The following is a 17,318-nucleotide window of genomic DNA, read 5'->3' as shown; positions in this document are numbered from 1 at the left end:
AACATGGGACACTTGACCATCCCTGCCAGGTATCTCATACCGTCTAATTATTAAAGTTAACTCAAGGATGGTTTGTCATTCATGAATAAGGGGTACCATTTATTATTGTAATTTGAAATCAAGTTTCTTGTATGGGCTAAGTTATTTTGATAGAGCTTACATTTGCTGAGAACGAGGGCCACATCAGGCTGGCTTCCCTCAGTATGGTATACTTTTGTGGGCATTAAAATGTCTCGCAGGTCATTACAGTATACTGCAAAGAATACTGAAGTAGCCTTATCTCATCACCAGCTCTAATTCTGAGGACCCTAGACAATAATTTAAAAGCTGTAAGCTGGACGTGCAGCAGGAGAAACCAATCTGATCCAGTTGGTATCTGTCATGAGTTCATTGCAAAGGTCACTGAATAGCCGTGCTGTGCTCAAATACTAAGCTGCTGGACGTCTCTCATACTGAAGTGAGTCACATAATCATCTCCTTCCTATTCAAAGCAGATATTTCTCCCTACCAGACTACAGTGGGAGGAGAAAGAGGGATTCGTGCAAGTTGCAGATTGCTTACTGGATACTAACAGCGATTGTCACTATGAAGTTGCAATCCCATCTTTCTCTTCCAGTCACCATTGAATCAGCATGGGCCCAGCTAGCACCCAAGACAAATGCTGCTGTATCTTGAGACACCTTCCAAATGCACTTTCCCAGCTTTCAGAAATGGTTACAAGACTAATTAGAAAGAAGAATGGAAGAGGGATAGGGCAGGCTATCCCTGAGTCCCAGAAGAATCAAGAAGAAAAGGGATGCAATTAATAAAGGTGTCTCAATTACCGATGCCACTCCAGAGATAAGTCTCAGAAAATGTATTAGAATTCAGCCTCCCTGTGGAAGCACTGCACATGAAATTTAATATAATTTTATATAATTTCAAGACACATGGCGTTGCTTAGACTTCACACAGAAAGGAACAGAGGGATTAATGGGGCAGGAGGCTTAAGAAAAGAGAGGGATGGCAGAGTAGGGCTAGAAGGAGTTTGGGGAAAAGAATAACTAACACTGAAAAGCCACATGGAAACTACCATTTTATAAGAGTCCTAAAAATAATCTCATAAAAAATGTTTAATTGGATGTGGCTAGGAAGATGGCTCAGTGATTGAGTGCACTTGTTCTCACAAAGGACGTGGGTCCAGTTGCAGAACTCACAACCACCATTAATACCAATTCCAGTTTCAAGGATCTGGCAAACTCTTCTAACCAACATTGTCATCAGACATATATGTGGTGTACACACACACACACACACACACACACACACACACACACACACACACACTTATATGTGGGCTAATATGGTTTAATGAGGACTCAATATTCAGCAAAAGAATTTTCAACCCTATGAGAATAACTTAGAAATGGAATTACCCTGGCCCTTGGCTGGGCTCCTGAATCACTGCCCAGGGAAGAGTGAGTTCCCAATGGAGACATAGGCCTGATTACACATCTTTCTAATCATTCTCCCTAAGGCTATATATGGTAGCGTAAATCTTATAGGAGTGACCAGTTGTTTTCCAATGGTATGTAAGGGTTACCTCACAGGAGGAAATGCATGCCTGGAGCTGTAAGTTGGGAGACAAAAGATGATGATGGTGGTGGTGGTGGTGGTGGTGGTGGTGGTGGTGGTGGTGGTGGTGGTGGTGGTGGTGGTGAAGATGGAGAGTTTTTATGTCCTAGAGATGAACCTATTACTACCATCTTGCTAAATGTGCACAGTATCAAACTATCCTTTAAATTTATATCTCTCTATCTTCAGAGTAATACAGCTCTCAGACTGCATCAGGAGAAGTTTCTCAGTGTAGTGGACAGCAGTTAACTCAGAAACTCATAATTTGTCAAAGGGTGGAAAGTAAGTGTCAGTGGAGTGTCATATATAGCCTCTTTCCTGCCACGACTTAGGAGACCAGTGCAGAAGACGAGAAAAATTATAAGAGCCAGAGGTCAGGGAAGACCAGAGCAAAATTGTGTCTTCTGAACATGAGAGGACTATTGCACTTGTGAAATCAATAGGAGTTGCTGTTGCCTGCCACAGGATCAAGCCAGTCAATATTCCAGCATGCTATGGGATGAGCTCACGAGTACCATCCTAGCTGAAATGCTATCGATGGGTCATGGATTCTGAAGGAAGAAGACTCCGCTTTAAAGGTATAGCATCTGACAGGTCAACTATACTCCGGTGGATGGACAGCACAAACACGACTGTGGGTTATTCTTTTAAAAGAGGACACAGTTAGGAGGAGGTGGCAAAGTGAAGATTAATCTAAGAACAGTTAAGGGGAGGAGCGAGAGGTGATTGTGATCAAAATAAATTATAAAAATTGTCAGATAAATAATCAAATAGTATATGTATATGCATATATAACATGTATTCATTTACTGAAAATGGGCAAGGAAGCTGGGCAATACACAGGTGGAAGAACAGATTATTACTCATTGCAACCATCAGGCTTCAAAAGAATGCTGCCTGCATGGAGAGTAGCTCATCTGGGAGATGCTCACTGTGACCACGATAGAGGGAGAACTCATGTGCAATGCTGTCATTTAGTTCAAATCTGGATCTGGGCACTTTGTGCTTCCTGACTTTGATTGGTATCTAATAACATGGGATAAACTTCTCAGCTTTAGAAAGATCCTTTCATTGTTGGGTAGTATTAAACTTATGTTCTTATTCAGGTTTCCCATTAAAATAGTTGTTTCCATTTACACATCAACTGAAATATAAAAGCAGATCTTCCTTTCAGTTTATTACCCATTGAGAAGGTGAGTACCCTTCTCCTATGATCAACAAACAACAGAGTTTCACAAGTCCAAGCGAAGAAACAGCTTTCAAGTCACCAACAATCAGACAATTCTAAACGCCTGTTAGACTGCTAGAGTTTTCCTTTTTCACAGCCTGCCAAGTGTGAACAGTCTTTAAGATGCATGGATTCTCCTTCCCATGCAGCAATGTAGCCACATGGTGGAAACTACTTTTAAGGGCGTGATTGCAGTAATGTCCTGCTCTTTACGTTGGCAGCTTGAAGAAAGTCCACCATTTGTGCCTCACTTTCAAATAAGAGAAGAATGTAGACTCTCCGTGGAGAACACTTACACATTAGGGTAAGTGATAAATCTGTTTATATTCAAGGGGACATGAAGAGACAGGAAAGATCTGGGAGGAGTGTCGACTTCCCAAACAGTCCAGAATTCTGGCATCTTACGTCTTTCAGACACCACAACACATTAACGATTGTGGGAATCTCAACTGAAAAGTAAGTTGCTGTACTGCCTGCCCTCCTCACCCCCCACAACTTTCTTAGTCTAATGTCAGAGGCACTGGCTGAATAGCCTGGGGACATTCTGAACACAAGCGTGCTTTAGAATTTTTGGGAAGTTTCAGCCTGTCTTTGTGAGGCGAGGGAGAAAAATTGGGAAGATTCTCTGTGTTCGGTTTTTGGCCAGATGAGTCCATTCACAAAGACAAAAATGAGATATTTCATCAGCTCTCGCTGCCTGCCAAACGAAAGTTCTCATTAGTCACTTAAAAGGCCAGCCAAACAGATCAGCAAGTATGTATTGAGAAAGGTGAAATCCAGCCTTCTCGCTCCCTTCTCTAGAAGACAACAGATTCTTAAAACCAACTATCTTTTTAAACAACAAGAAAGAAAAAGTATCATATCCTGCCAGGAAAATCTCCTCAGAGCTAAGCCACAATATCTTATTAGATGGGAAAGCACTCAGGTGATCACTGCATCCTTCATGTTCAACCTCACGTGACCCTCAGGATCGCTTGACGTACCTTGCGTTCTGGTATTAATCCTCATTCATTAGGAATTACAGCCTAAAAGGAAGCACTTGCTTTCTTTCTGCGTCTCACAACCAACATGCCACAGACTATTTACAAAAGTCTGGATATTATCACAAGCAATATTAATTTCCGTGCCACTGGTTTTGGGGTCTCTGGTAGTATTTTAGAATACCACGAGAATCCATCACATGAAGTCGGTTTCCAGACAACACGATGATAACAAATTCAGTTGGAGGCATGAATCATTTCCTCTTAATTACTAAATGACATCTCAATAGATCAATCCTTCTCCAGAACAATGGGCAAAACATGCTGGAAGGATTTTGTTACCTCAAAATCTTGCATGCAATCTTCTTAATTAAACTGCATGAGAATTCATTTGTTTAACGAAACCTATGAAGCACAGAACCAGACATCTGAACAACGGGAGCCTTATAATTCTTTAAGAGAGCTCTTGTTGGTTGAAATCTAGTTCTCTGAACTATGTTCCTGATTTCCACTCAAGATATTTTTCACCAAGTAAAATACACTACAATAAATGGCCTTTCAGGAGGCCACACAGACCCAGCAGGGTCTGTTCTGGACTTGGTAATCCTACATGACACAAATGCCGTGGGATGTGCAATGTGAATAGTGGGAAACAGGGGGTAGGAAAGGATTTGCCAGACAGAAGACAAGCTTCAAAATAACATTTAAACTCTCAGAACTGACCTCATTATTTCGAGATATAAGAAAAACAGGATGCCATATTTTCAGGGTTTTGATATATGAACACATCCAATAGAAATAATTTTCTTATTAATAGCACCCTATAATTTTTATCCTTCAGTTACTTCAGGAATTTTCTTTTATGAACAGTGCTATTTTCTGTGCTTAAAGAGAAATGTTTGAATAAAGCACAAACATTACTTCTATACAATGAATAGAGACCAAGGCTTGTTTCTTCTCTGTGTATTGATCTACCCTCTTTGACAAGTGAGATGATAAATGTCTCCGCATTTGTATTCGCCCTTCCTGCCTTTTATCATGCTCTCTGATGAAAAGTATCAAGCAGGATGCTACTCTTACACAGTCACGTTTAATGGCATAATTCCCTTTACAATCTTAAATATTGTAAAAATAAAAAATGCACATCCTACCTTTGAAGTAGGTTTCCTTACCTGATGAAGTGATATTTCTTTTTAATTCCTTAAGCGAAAGGTTGTCTTAGCATTGCTCTGTGGATAGAAAAGTGGGGAAAATGTTAATAAGACATCAGTTGCCATCAATCACAGTAGATTGCCAATAAGTTAACAGAGTCCCTGATGGGACACACAATTGCAGAGAGAGCCCTGCAAGGAAGACAAATTATGAATACATTTGCCAAAACATCTCTCTGTTGATTTCTATCAAAAGTGACACGAGAGAGGTGACGAGGGTGACTATACATCACATTAATGGATTCTAACCTGAAGAGTCAGTCTGAATCCAATTTGGAGATAGACAATTGTTTAGATAGACAGAAATACAGACAGCTGGCAGACATATAAACAGACAGGCAGACAGATGGGAGGACGGACAGACAGGGTGGGTAAATACTTCCTGGCTGTGAGCATTCTATTGGTAGTTAGGTTTTCTATTTAGGAACATAGGAATTCTTTTGCCTAAATTTGTAGGTCCTACCTCTCAGTGCGGATCATCAAGAGCTGAGAACAGCTAGAATTGGAGGAGAAAAATCACACCTATACCAATGTAAAAGTTCAGTCACAGACAGTCCCTGACTCTCTGATCCACAACTCCTCTTCTCTGCAAACCTCAGCCTTCCCTAAGCAAATATTCCAGAGAAGAGTTAGCCAGGAAAGGACACCCTGGATGAGAAACAGAGCAATCACCCTGAGCACATCACATCATAGCCTTCAGACAAGTGATTCAATGCCGCCCAAGGTCTCCTAAGGGAGCATTTGTGTCTTCTTGGACTTGGTATTTTTGAAAACAGAACTCGCACTATGGACCACTGAAACATCTTTCAGAGAAGAGAAACAAGTATCAATTCAGTCACCCTGGGCTGCAGTCAAATGTTAGGACACCATGAATCGCAAAATGACTCCAGAAATAAAGTAAAAAAGGCCTACAGTGAGTTCAGCTGCTCCAGTTTATGCATGGGTTATGAAATTTTATGTCTTAAATTTAAAAAAAATCTTCACCTCACACGTAAAGCTATCTTGATTTTCTTTTTATTTAATGCACTATTATCAGGGCAAAACCTTAGTGTTTTGAAAGTCAGTGTTTCTTGGAATTAAACTCAGTTTGAAAGTAATAAACATTTTCTTTCCTTAACATGTGATAACTACATAAAAAAAGAAAAAGAACTTCTAATGATATGCCAGAGTCTATAAAAAACTCGAAACTACAGCTTCAGAAACAGCTCAATAGATACGTTTAAGCATATATATAAATACATATGCCTATGTAGCTATGTAAGGTAAAAGAGTAGAAATTTTAATTCACATGCTGATGGGGCCACAGCTGGAAATATTAGAAGCCTCTACAAAATATTATAGAATACTGTGAGCTTTCAGACAAAGGCATACTTCATTCTACAAGATGACTTTCCACTGGAGGACCACTGACTAGAAACTTAAAGATGAATAAGAAAAGCATTCTGCATAGACAGACCATAAGGTACAAAGTAAATAGCAAGGACAAAGTGTAGAGAATCTACCAACAGAGCGGTGAAACCTCAGGGACAACAGAGAGGATGGAGAGCTGGTACCTCAGACATCCTCGGGCTGTAGCTAAAAACTGGGGAGTTAAGCAATGAAAGACATGTTGATGAAAGTAAGGGTTTTTTGTTTTGTATTTTTGAGATGTGCTACTCAACAGCCAATGAGATGCTACTGTGGCCCAGACTCTGTCCATACAACAAGTTATACATCAATTCAGTGCAGGCCTGTAAACCTCGTATTTGGGAGGTTGAGGTAGGAGTTGACAGAGAGTGGCAAAACAAAGACAGGATTAGAGGCAGTCAAGGGCAGAGGGTAAAGCTTCAGGAAGGCTTCATATGCACCTATTCTAAGGTTGCCAGGAAGAAGGATACAGCCTTCATTGGGAGCTCTCCATGACGTTTACACATCCAGGCACTTACACTTTGAACACAGAGTTCAAAGCCACTGAGGTTCCCCATGACATCTCTGTGGATTAGGGCTGAGTCTCCATGGTTCCTATCACAATGTCTTCTGTGGCTTTCCTGACAAGTGGCCTTTATGCAAAACACTTCACAAAAGTATGAAAATGCTGCAATATAGCTTAGGAAAAAAATGGCTTTGAATAGAGATGTTAGGTGAGATAAGGAAGGAATAAGATAGTTTTGATAGCATGTCAATTGTTGTTTAAATATAATTTATGCAAGGCTAGATGCTCTGACAAGAGTCCATATTCAATCTTGCATACGTGTGGTTCCAAGGTAGTATGGGGAAAAGATTTCATCCTACTGTTTGTGTATTAGCAACAAGCCACATCTCAAGCCTCCTATGGCAATTTCAAACTCCAAGCAAGGACCACAAAAATAGTACATATTAATTGTGCTACCGTGCCAATAATTATGCCAAACATTCCTAGGAAATGAATTCTTGTTACACTCATCACTCTTGTGGTGACAACTGCACCCGTGACTTGCATCACTTGGAAACACATTTAGGTCAGCAAAATAGGGTAATTCATCATCGCTATGGACCGTTTTACCAATAACCAGGTAACAACTTAATTTACTTTTCCAAAATGCAATCAACTTATCGTATTAAACAAAACTAATCCTAAGTCAAAAGGTCAAGGGAAAAAAGTTGATGCATTTTAGAGGTAGCCTTCAGAGAAGATGAATGACATCCTGGCGAAAAGCAAATGCAAAGGCCATGGCATGCATAATAAACCAGTTACAGTAAAAGGGAGTCAATGGTATTTAGCAAAATTGCAATAATTTAGAAAAAGTAAATACTTGCCATAGCCACTTTGCCCTAAAGTAAACTGTTATTGATGGACGTATTTTTTTTTATTTTTACATCATTTTTTGGTTTGTTTTTAAAAATGAGAATTCACAGTATTCAATGTAACTAAAATCTATTATTGCATACACTATTAGGCAAGAATTATCTGCAAGTGTGGACACTCCTGATATTTGCTTATGCTTTGTGGTATAATTATGAAGGCATTATAGAGCGTTTAGAGGTTGACTTCTATAAGTTGGCATCCTTTCTGACGTTTGACCCGTCACACCAATTTTATTTTTCAGAGCCTTGTTCATTTTATGTGTGAGCATTGTACCTGAATGGATGTGCACCAATTATGTGGCTTGTGCCCGTGGAGGTCAGAAGAGGGGATCGGATCTCTGGGAACTACAGTTATAGATTGTTGTGAACCACAGTGCTGGTACTGGGAATCAAACCCATGCCATCTGTAAGGGTAACAAATGTTCCTAAGCACTGAGCCATCTCTCCAGATCCCATTTTGCTCTTTTATGCATACAGAATGGTAGTAACTTACAATTTTAAAAATGTCTTTGAATAAATAAAAAAAATTAAAAAATGTCTTTGGCTTTGCCAAAAGCTTATTGCATAATCTTAGGCTAATCCCTGGACATTTCTTTTAAATTTTCCTGCTTTAGACAATTCAGATTGAACTTGGGGTGGATTCGTACATACTAACTGGGGAGGAAAAGATCCCCATTAATTTGATTTTTCTCATATGCTTCTCCAGTGTATGTCTGCCATACAATAGCCAATTTTGCCATGGCACAAAGCCAAACTAATCTTGAAGCCTAATTCTCTCCATTTCAGCATCTATAAAAATCACATTTCAAACAACAGATAATATACTCTACAATAAAAGTTTTCCCAAATGTCTCCAGGAGAGGCCCTCTTTCAACTATAGCATTGCTTAGCTGGGGTTTTGGAGACACTGGGTGCTAACTTCAAGCCACAAGTTTACTACCAAATTCATTTTACTGTTGTAAATTTGGTGAAATTGTTGTGACTGAGGGCTAGCTCCATGACTTTTGAAAAGTAAGAGTGAACCAGAGTTGGTGGAGCACACTTTTAACTATGGGAACTCTGGAGGCTAAAGAAAAAGGACCATGATTTGAAGTCCATCCTGGGCAACTTAGTGGGACTCTATTTCAAAATAGAAATAAAAGGAGTCTAGGGAGGCGGCTGGGAGATAGGTCAGCAGTTAAAGTGCTTACTACACAAGCAAGGGAAACTGGAGTGAATTCCTTGACCCGATTCAAAAGCAAGAATCTACTCTGCAAAAGGCCAGACAGTTCGCTTGTAATTCTAGCCTGAGAGCAGAGAGGGAGCCCCAGGCAAGTTGAAAGTGACACTATCCAGATTAGAAAGCTCCAGGTTTGATTCAAAGATCCAGCCTCAAAAACAATAAGGTGCAGAGTCATTGAAGAAGACTCTTAACTGTATGACATTTCCCTAATCAGGAATTTGTCATAATATGCAGCTTTGGCTCCCACAAAGCCAGCACATGAGGAATACAATTAAACCTAACATTAAACTCTGTCTTCATTGATCCTATGTCTACAATTAACAGAATCTGATTTCACTAAAAAAAATATTAAAATTAAAATTGGTGTATTCAGAACAGCAAAGCAACAAAGATTTAAGCACTCGAATGAGTGCCAATAGAAACAAAGTAGTTTTATTTTGCCTAGGGAAGAAAGAGCTTAAAGGAAACTAGTTAAATGTCAATACTATATCCTAAATATTTTATACAGCACAGTAGTGAGGAATGATTTTTCAACTTCACTAAATACATGGTGCACATGCGGACAAGAGGCAGATTTGGGGGTGGGGTGTAGAGGGAGAGGGAGAGAGAGATTGATTCATATGTCTGTGTCTGAGCAAATGGGGCTGACTCAATGTAGCCATGGAGAGAATACAGTTCAGCAGATGGAAAGGGACCTAGAATCCCACCCTTCTAATAAGCATCTTCAGATGGGTCTGGTGCAATAGACCGTGTCCACGCTGGAAAGATATCTTTAGGACAATTACTCAATAGTGTATATGGCGCTTTGTGAGTCTGCCAATTTTTCTTCCTAGAAGGAAGTAATATTCAGGAAGCTTCTCATCCAAAGAAGGAAGAATACAAGCAGCTTGGGTGTGGAAGTTAGGAAACTAGAAGCAGGCTGCTGGTGAAATTCCTGTGGAGAGATGTAAGCAACATCTATCCCTCCTTCCAAGGTCCCAAGACAAACTGAAGCACAATTCATCAAAGATCACTCTGGAGAACCACGAGATCATTAGGCTTAATTACAGAGCATAAGTAAGAGGTTACCACAGTGTGAGTGCCCCCCACCAACAAAACAAACAAAACCACACCAAGAAGGCATTAGCCAGCAGGGATGATGGTTTTTCCTGGCCCCATAGATGGAACCCTCTCCCTCTATTCTTCCTGCATTCTAGTTCTTCCCTGCGGTTATGTGTAATTAAGATGGCTTCCATACTGGTGTGCAAGTACTGGGAGAAAGTGGCTGGATATTCAGGTGAAGGTCCTTCATCAGCAGATGTTAAACTTCAACAAGTTGAACTTCCAAAGATAACAGCTGTTTGGCTCAGAGGGTGGTAGTTCTGTCTAACATAGGCCGTTGACATGATGGGGTGCACTTGATGGGAGAAGAGGAAAATAGAGGTGGTTGATAGAAAGGAGGAGCAGTACTGGAAGCAGAAGAGCCTAAGCAGGTACTGGAATGGACAGGCTAGGGAAAGGAGAGGCCCCGGGAACATCTTACCAAAATGTAGGCATGAAGAAGCTGGGAAATAACCTTGCGATCCAACTTTAAAAAAAGTAAAATAAGAGGAGATAGTAGAACATGTGTGATAGGAAATATCAGGAAGAGAATACTAAGAGCTGAAAGTTAAAGTAAGAATGGGAACAGGGTGGGAAGAAGAGGAGTATGGAGGGGCTAACCAGAACTAATGATATATGAAGAAGCCTTGTAGAGTTCCACCAGTTTGTAAGGAAATTAACAATACATTTTTTCAGCTTTACCCTTTTATTAAAATAGATTCTTTTTTCATACACTGCATCCTGATTAGTTTCCCCTCCCTCCACTCCTCCCAGTTCCTCCCCCCATTCCCCTCCCATCCAAATCCACTCCCTCTCTGCCTCTCATTAAAACAGAACCAGCTTCTAAAAGATAACGACCAAATCAAACAAAATAAAATGTATTTCAAAGGAAAGGAGTTTGAATAAAAGTAAATAATGGTGCTCCCAGAAGATATGAGTTATTAAGATTAAAATCTCAGTGCCCAGAGCAGGTCAGTGAGGCCCCGGAGGTACCCAATAGAATACAGGCTATTGTCCTTGTTTTTGGTTCCCTGCCACAGCTAGATGATAAGATTCCATTTTGGAAGGTACCATATACTTTGTTTGCATGACAGAGAAATCAATTTTAACTGACCCAGAAACTCTCTCTCTCCCTGCTGGCTGGCTTTCACTGTGCTCAGAGTTGCTTTGTAGACCTCTGAGGGAGAAAAGGCATCATTGGTCATAGCCAGCACTAGAACCTGCTGCAATTATGCTAGGATGTGCCTAGTGGTATAATAGGGGCATGAGTGATTAAGGACATAATCAACTGCTCTCTTGATTGTATTTCAGGCCTGCTCTGTGGAGGCGCAATCCTTGCCTGATATTATGAAGTCAAAACCTGTGACTATGGAAGTCATAAACCCAAGGGGCAGTCCTATTGATGTTTTCTAAATGTTTATATTGTCAAACTGCCTTATAAATATTAATGTTTATAACACAGAGTTCCACTGGTTTCACCCTTGGTCAGAGAAGCTTCTCTTGTTGCAGTGGGTAATGATCATTGATGAGGTTAAGTGAGGTTAGAACACCTATATCAACCTCCCCAAGGTTCAGGGAACATCGTAGAAGAGGGACAGAAAGAATGTAAGAGACAAAGGATGGGAAAGTGTGCTATGACATGACATGGGCCTGCACAAGATCAAGCCAGATAAAAATCCCAGTATGAGGGGGAGCTCATGAGACCCCATCCCTGACTGAGTTCATGACTGCTAGAGACAGGGAGTCAATTTTCTTTAGAACTGTGGCCTATGGCTCAGTGGATGAGCCATGTCCATGCACAGAAGGACAGTACCAATTGGATCAGTAGGTTAAAGGCTAATGAATTAATTTTAAAAAATTTAGATTACATGTTTCAGCTCTGGGAATTTAAATAAGATATGGTCCCAATATTTAAGTAAATAACAGTTTTGGGAATAACCATAGATGTTTATCTGCATGTGGGCATGAGTAGATGTGGAGGAGGCGGAGATGAGTGGGGACAAAGATGACCTCTGATTATGACCTGGAGATAGGACCTCCTTCATGGGTGAGCAAATGAACAGAAACCGCAATCCATCTTGGATATCTTTCAAGTAATGCAGTCTTCAGACAATTATACTATCAACCAAAGCATTAGAGCCACCAAGAGAAATGGGCACATCCAATTCTGTTCAGGTAGCAAAAACAGTTTATATATTTATATTTAAAACATACAGTCTACATGTAATGTATCTTAAAAGGGAAGGTGTGTGTGTGTGTGTGTGTGTGTGTGTGTGTGTGTATTTAGTGTGTGTGTACACCCATGTGTATAGGGTAGAGGTCAACTTCTGATATCATTCCTGTGGAGATATCCACCTTACATTTTGAGAATGGGACTCTTGTTAGGACCTGGGGCTTGATGATTGGCCAGGTTAGCTGGTCATTACTTCCCAGGGATCTTCCTATTCTCTATCTCCCCACACAGATACCACAAGTGCACGTCACTGTGCCCAGCTTTTTACATGGGTTCTTTGGATTAAACTCAAAGTTTCATAGGCAAACACTTTACTAACCATGCTATCTAAAGAAAAGATTCTAAGGCAAACAAAATGTGTTTTATAAAGTCACACTTATGTGGGAAGTTATTATTTAACAGCAATTTAGATCTCAGATAATGAAAATGTTCTGCAAATGTAGTGGATGATCACATAACAGTGTGAATATACTTAATGCTTGTGACTGTACAACTCAAATGATTAAAATAAATTTTGTGGTTAGACATTAAAGAAACCACAATAAAAGAAACCACAGCTACAAATTCTCAAGCTTGCACGTTAATAAAAACAATGTAATGGCTGCAGGAAAATATTCACTTTACACCACTCCTCCATCAATATTTTTAATGTCCTTTAAAAAGTCAAGAAAACATTAGCTTCTCCAACACAACTCCTGGGCAACTACTGTGGCTTAAGTACTGTATGGACCGAGGATATCTGAATGAAGAGAACAGAGAAGGTTATCCCTTCGCAGATCATTTGCTAATTCACCTTCTCACACACCATCCACTATGAGATAACTACCATTTGTCCAGCTCTACATGGGGCGCCAATACAGTGGTGAATGAGCAATAAAGGCCTCTTTGAACAGACTCTTCCTGCATCAAGAAGCTTCTAACTCAGTGCAAGAAACAGACACTGGTCAACACATCCTAGCACTGGGAATGAAGAAGCAGTACTAAAAGCTACCAACTGAAGAGTGAAGCGAATTCTGGGTGGGTATGAACACAGGAGAAGCACGGGGAAGCTTTCAGATGAAAGGCAGAATTTGGGATCCTGAAGAATTATCATGGTCAAGTAAGAAACTGAAACAGACTTCTAATTGTTCATTTGTTAGTTTTCATCAAAAATGTTAAGATCCCATTATATAACCTACTAAAAGCTGAATTTTATTAAGGGTGACTTACTTGGACTTGTGAACCTAGTCAGTTACGTTGCATATATTTGTGGTGGAAAAAGTACAGTGGAAGTGTTTGAACAAATAAAGTGTATTAAACTTCACAAATCCTGAATATTTAGTCATCTTTTGCTGACACAAAAGGTGACAAAGAGACATTTAATTACTAAACTAATTTGATTAGCATTTAAGGACTTGAATCAATGGGCACACATTAGTAAGATTTCAACCCTCAAAATACAGTTATCCTTAAATACTATTAAATGAGGAAAAACACTGACTCAAAATATCATGTGCCAAGAGAAGATAGATATGGTATAAAATGAAAATTCTACTTTTTAAATTTTTAAATAGATAAATTCTAAGACACCCCCCCTGTGGATGCTTGTAACATAGGCTAGTAATACCCCCATGTACACAGGGCCTCCTTCACTATTTGAATGAGATTTGTTCCAGCTCTCTGTGCAAATGTCAAAATGCAAGGATACAAAGATCTTTTTATATTTTATATAAAAATAAAAAATAAAATTTGGACATAGTCTGCCACATCCTCCTGAACTCTTTAAATCACTTCTAGATAACTTAGAATACCCAATGCAAAGAAAAGCTATGCAAACAGTGCCTGTATTCCACTGCCTAAAAAAGACTGACAGGAGGACAGTTGTACATGCTCAATAGAGATAACTATTGAAAAAGAGCATTTCCATCCATAGTTGGTTGAATTTAAGGGTTCATAGTAGATGAATATGGAAAAGTAACTGTACTGTCTATTCTCTTAACATGTATCTTTGATAAAAAAAATTTTAGTTTAGAAAGTTAGTACAATAAAAGATTTTCAATAATGACTAATTGTCAGGTGGGAGAGAAGCCTCGGTGGTTAAGAGCACTGGCTGCTGTTTTTTAGAGGACGTGGGTTCAATTCCCAGCATCCACATCCAACACCCTCTTCTGGTGTCTGCAAGCTCCAAGCATGCACATGGCACACAGCCATGCATTCAGGCAAAACATTCGTACACAGAAAATAATAATAGTTAATCGTAAAGCTTAGAAAGTTACAGCTATATGATGTAATAAAAATTATTACAAAAGCATGAATTGCTTATTTCTAGACATCTCCTTTCAATATTTTCAGTCGACTTTGGAGAGATGAACCCTTGGAACATGAACCCAAAGACTGGGTGGAGCTACTGAAGTCAGGATGACCACATGAATAGTAACTTATGTAAACCTTCTGTAAGCAAGTGACAGAAGGGTCTGCGGATTTCAAACACAGAATAAAATAAAAAAAAGGACTGAAAGAGCTGAAGGAGCCTGAGACCCCATAAGAACAACAATGCCAACCAACCAGAGCTTCCAGGAACTAAACCACTACTGAAAGACTACATGGACTGACCCTGGGCTCCAACTGCATGGGTATCAATGAATAGCCTAGTAGGGGCACCAAGGAAGCCCTTGGTCCTGCCAAGGCTGGACCCCCAGTGAATGTGATTGTTGGGGGGAGGGCGGTAATCGGGGGAGGATGGGGAGGGGAACCCTATATAGAAGGGGAGAGGGAGGGCTGGGGGATGTTGGCCGGGAAACCGGGAAAGGGGATAACATTTGAAATGTAAATAAGAAATAACCAATTTAATAAAGATTAAATAAATAAATAAATAAATAAATAAATAAATAAATAAATAAAAGAATCAGGAATACCAAGCTTTACATGTCCTCAGATGACCAGACCTCTAAGTAGCACATCACAACTGCACACCAGCAAAGCTCAGCGGCATTTCCCAGACTTGACCTATATAATTTACATAATTCACCTTTTTATCAATTTCATTTATTCAGATCTGCCAATCTTCCTTCATTTCCTGACTAAAGTATTAAATGTGTATAGTCAGATGTCTGTTTACAGATGCTTCAGCCACATCTTATTATCAAGAACCCAAATTCCCTTGGTTTTATGCTCCCTTAGAGCTACACCCTCCTCCCTAAGAAAGTTCCACCACCATCCCTTTCTGAGATGAGTCTCATGAAGACGTAAATTTCAAAATTTAATACAATTTATTTCAAAATGTGGCAATGTGATTACTCTATCAATTTGTGTTCATAATTGGATTTCAAAACTTTCAAACTTTTCATGTGGAACACTCTTCTTTCAAAACTTTAGATGAACATTAAAATGCTAAATTAGATGATCCTTTTGCACCGCAGCTGCAGCTTGTATTCTAGTATGTTTATTTGTATTGTTGTTTGTATTGATATGACAGTAAAGACAGGTAACAGTGTAGTGAATCAGCTTTCGGAGCAGCAGACAGGTGACTGAGTGTAACCCCCCTTAAAAGAAATGGGGAGAAAAAATTCATTGAAAGAATAATTTGCCTGTGAGTTCCTGTTGTCACTAGGAGTGAACAAACCTCCTTCTATAGAAAGAATGGGAAGAAGCCGAAAAACTCTTTCCAGCATTTGGTTCAAGATAAGATGCATCTTCTTCAAAGCTGACAAATTATTTGGGGCCCACACTTATTTGAAATGCTCTACTTTTCCAGTCTCCTTTTTTATTTCAATGTGAACTTATAAGCAGGCCCTTTGGTTTTGCATCTCCTCACAGCTTCCTATTTAACGTGCTCATTGAGCTGAACTTGAAGTCTTTCATAGGCCATGCTAGAAGGAAAAAAGAAAGGCACCCAACAGAAAGGAGGGAACACGAGTTTGAATTTGAACTTCTCCCATGTTTCCATAACATTGACTAGAACCAGGGTCTGCTCACCAAGGATTTTGTTTCTATTTCTTAAACACCCATGCAATTATCTATGTATAGATTTTTAAATTTTAGTCATATGGATTTCTTTTGAAACCGAATGGATTTGCCAAACATTACAAAAAAGTTTCAGCAAAATTTAAAGTGTGGCTCGGAGATAGAAAGTTATGCCCAATCATAAGTCAGCCCGCACAGCAGAATATTCTCATTCTGAACAATATCAAAATTACCTTGGGAGTCTCAAGTTATTCAGTTCTCTTGTTCAGTTTCCAAATTTAAGGTGAGAAAATCAAGCTTCAGAAAATCTAGAATATCATAAGTTCTGGGCCACTAACTCTAGTTAAGTTCATATATGAAGCCATCCTTTTAAAGGAAGCTATTAGTAATGCATTGTGGTCTCTATTAGATATACTATCATTTCCTAATAAAGCAATCAAACTATGAATTTAATAGCAGACTGGGTGGCAGTTTGACTCCTCTCTGTGTACAAAATGTGTGAACAATCTGACCTATTGCTTAAGGTCTCTGGAGACAATTCACATAGGCGTTGCCTAACTGCTGCATAAATGTTAGTAGTGTCATAAGAGCTTGGCTTTATTGTCATTGGAAGGCCACCATAATAATAAAGAATTCAGAGGGTTAGTCAAGAGGTGAAGTAACAAAGTAGTGTCTACCCTAATACAAATGCCCTCTGACCTTGAACCACTGAACTTGAAAAATTGCAGATTGGAATGTGAATGAAATTTACATTTCCAGAGACACGGAGTTTTTGTTCCTGAATTTACCATTCAATTCCTCTACTTTGAAAATTATTACTGTGAAACACAGTCTCCATCTCCACCATCTCTTGGCATTCTCTACTGGCTATTCCCTAAACCATTTACTTTTAAACACCACATAGGACATACCTTTTGAATCAACCATCCAAGAAAATTCTGGCTTGAATTATGTATGCAACTGCACTGGCTGGTTTTGTGTGCCA

General features: G+C 39.5%; 1 protein-coding gene across 50 annotated transcripts in view; it reads right to left on the bottom strand.

The window, feature by feature from the left end:
* The window catches only part of Nrcam (neuronal cell adhesion molecule), a 289,546-nt gene that overhangs the window by 146,321 nt on the left and 125,907 nt on the right, over positions 1-17,318 (bottom strand). For all 50 annotated transcript variants that reach the window (NM_013150.3, XM_087554175.1, XM_087554177.1 and 47 more), the window contains 1 exon segment: positions 4,995-5,051. The gene's annotated coding sequence lies outside the window, so the exon portion shown is untranslated.

The sequence above is a fragment of the Rattus norvegicus genome, chromosome 6 (assembly GCF_021556685.1).
Source record: "Rattus norvegicus strain SHRSP/BbbUtx chromosome 6, alternate assembly SHRSP_T2T, whole genome shotgun sequence".
In the NCBI taxonomy this organism is placed as follows: domain Eukaryota; kingdom Metazoa; phylum Chordata; class Mammalia; order Rodentia; family Muridae; genus Rattus; species Rattus norvegicus.
The sequence above is the reverse complement of the archived record's forward strand: the minus strand, read 5'-3'. Positions and strand labels throughout refer to the sequence as shown.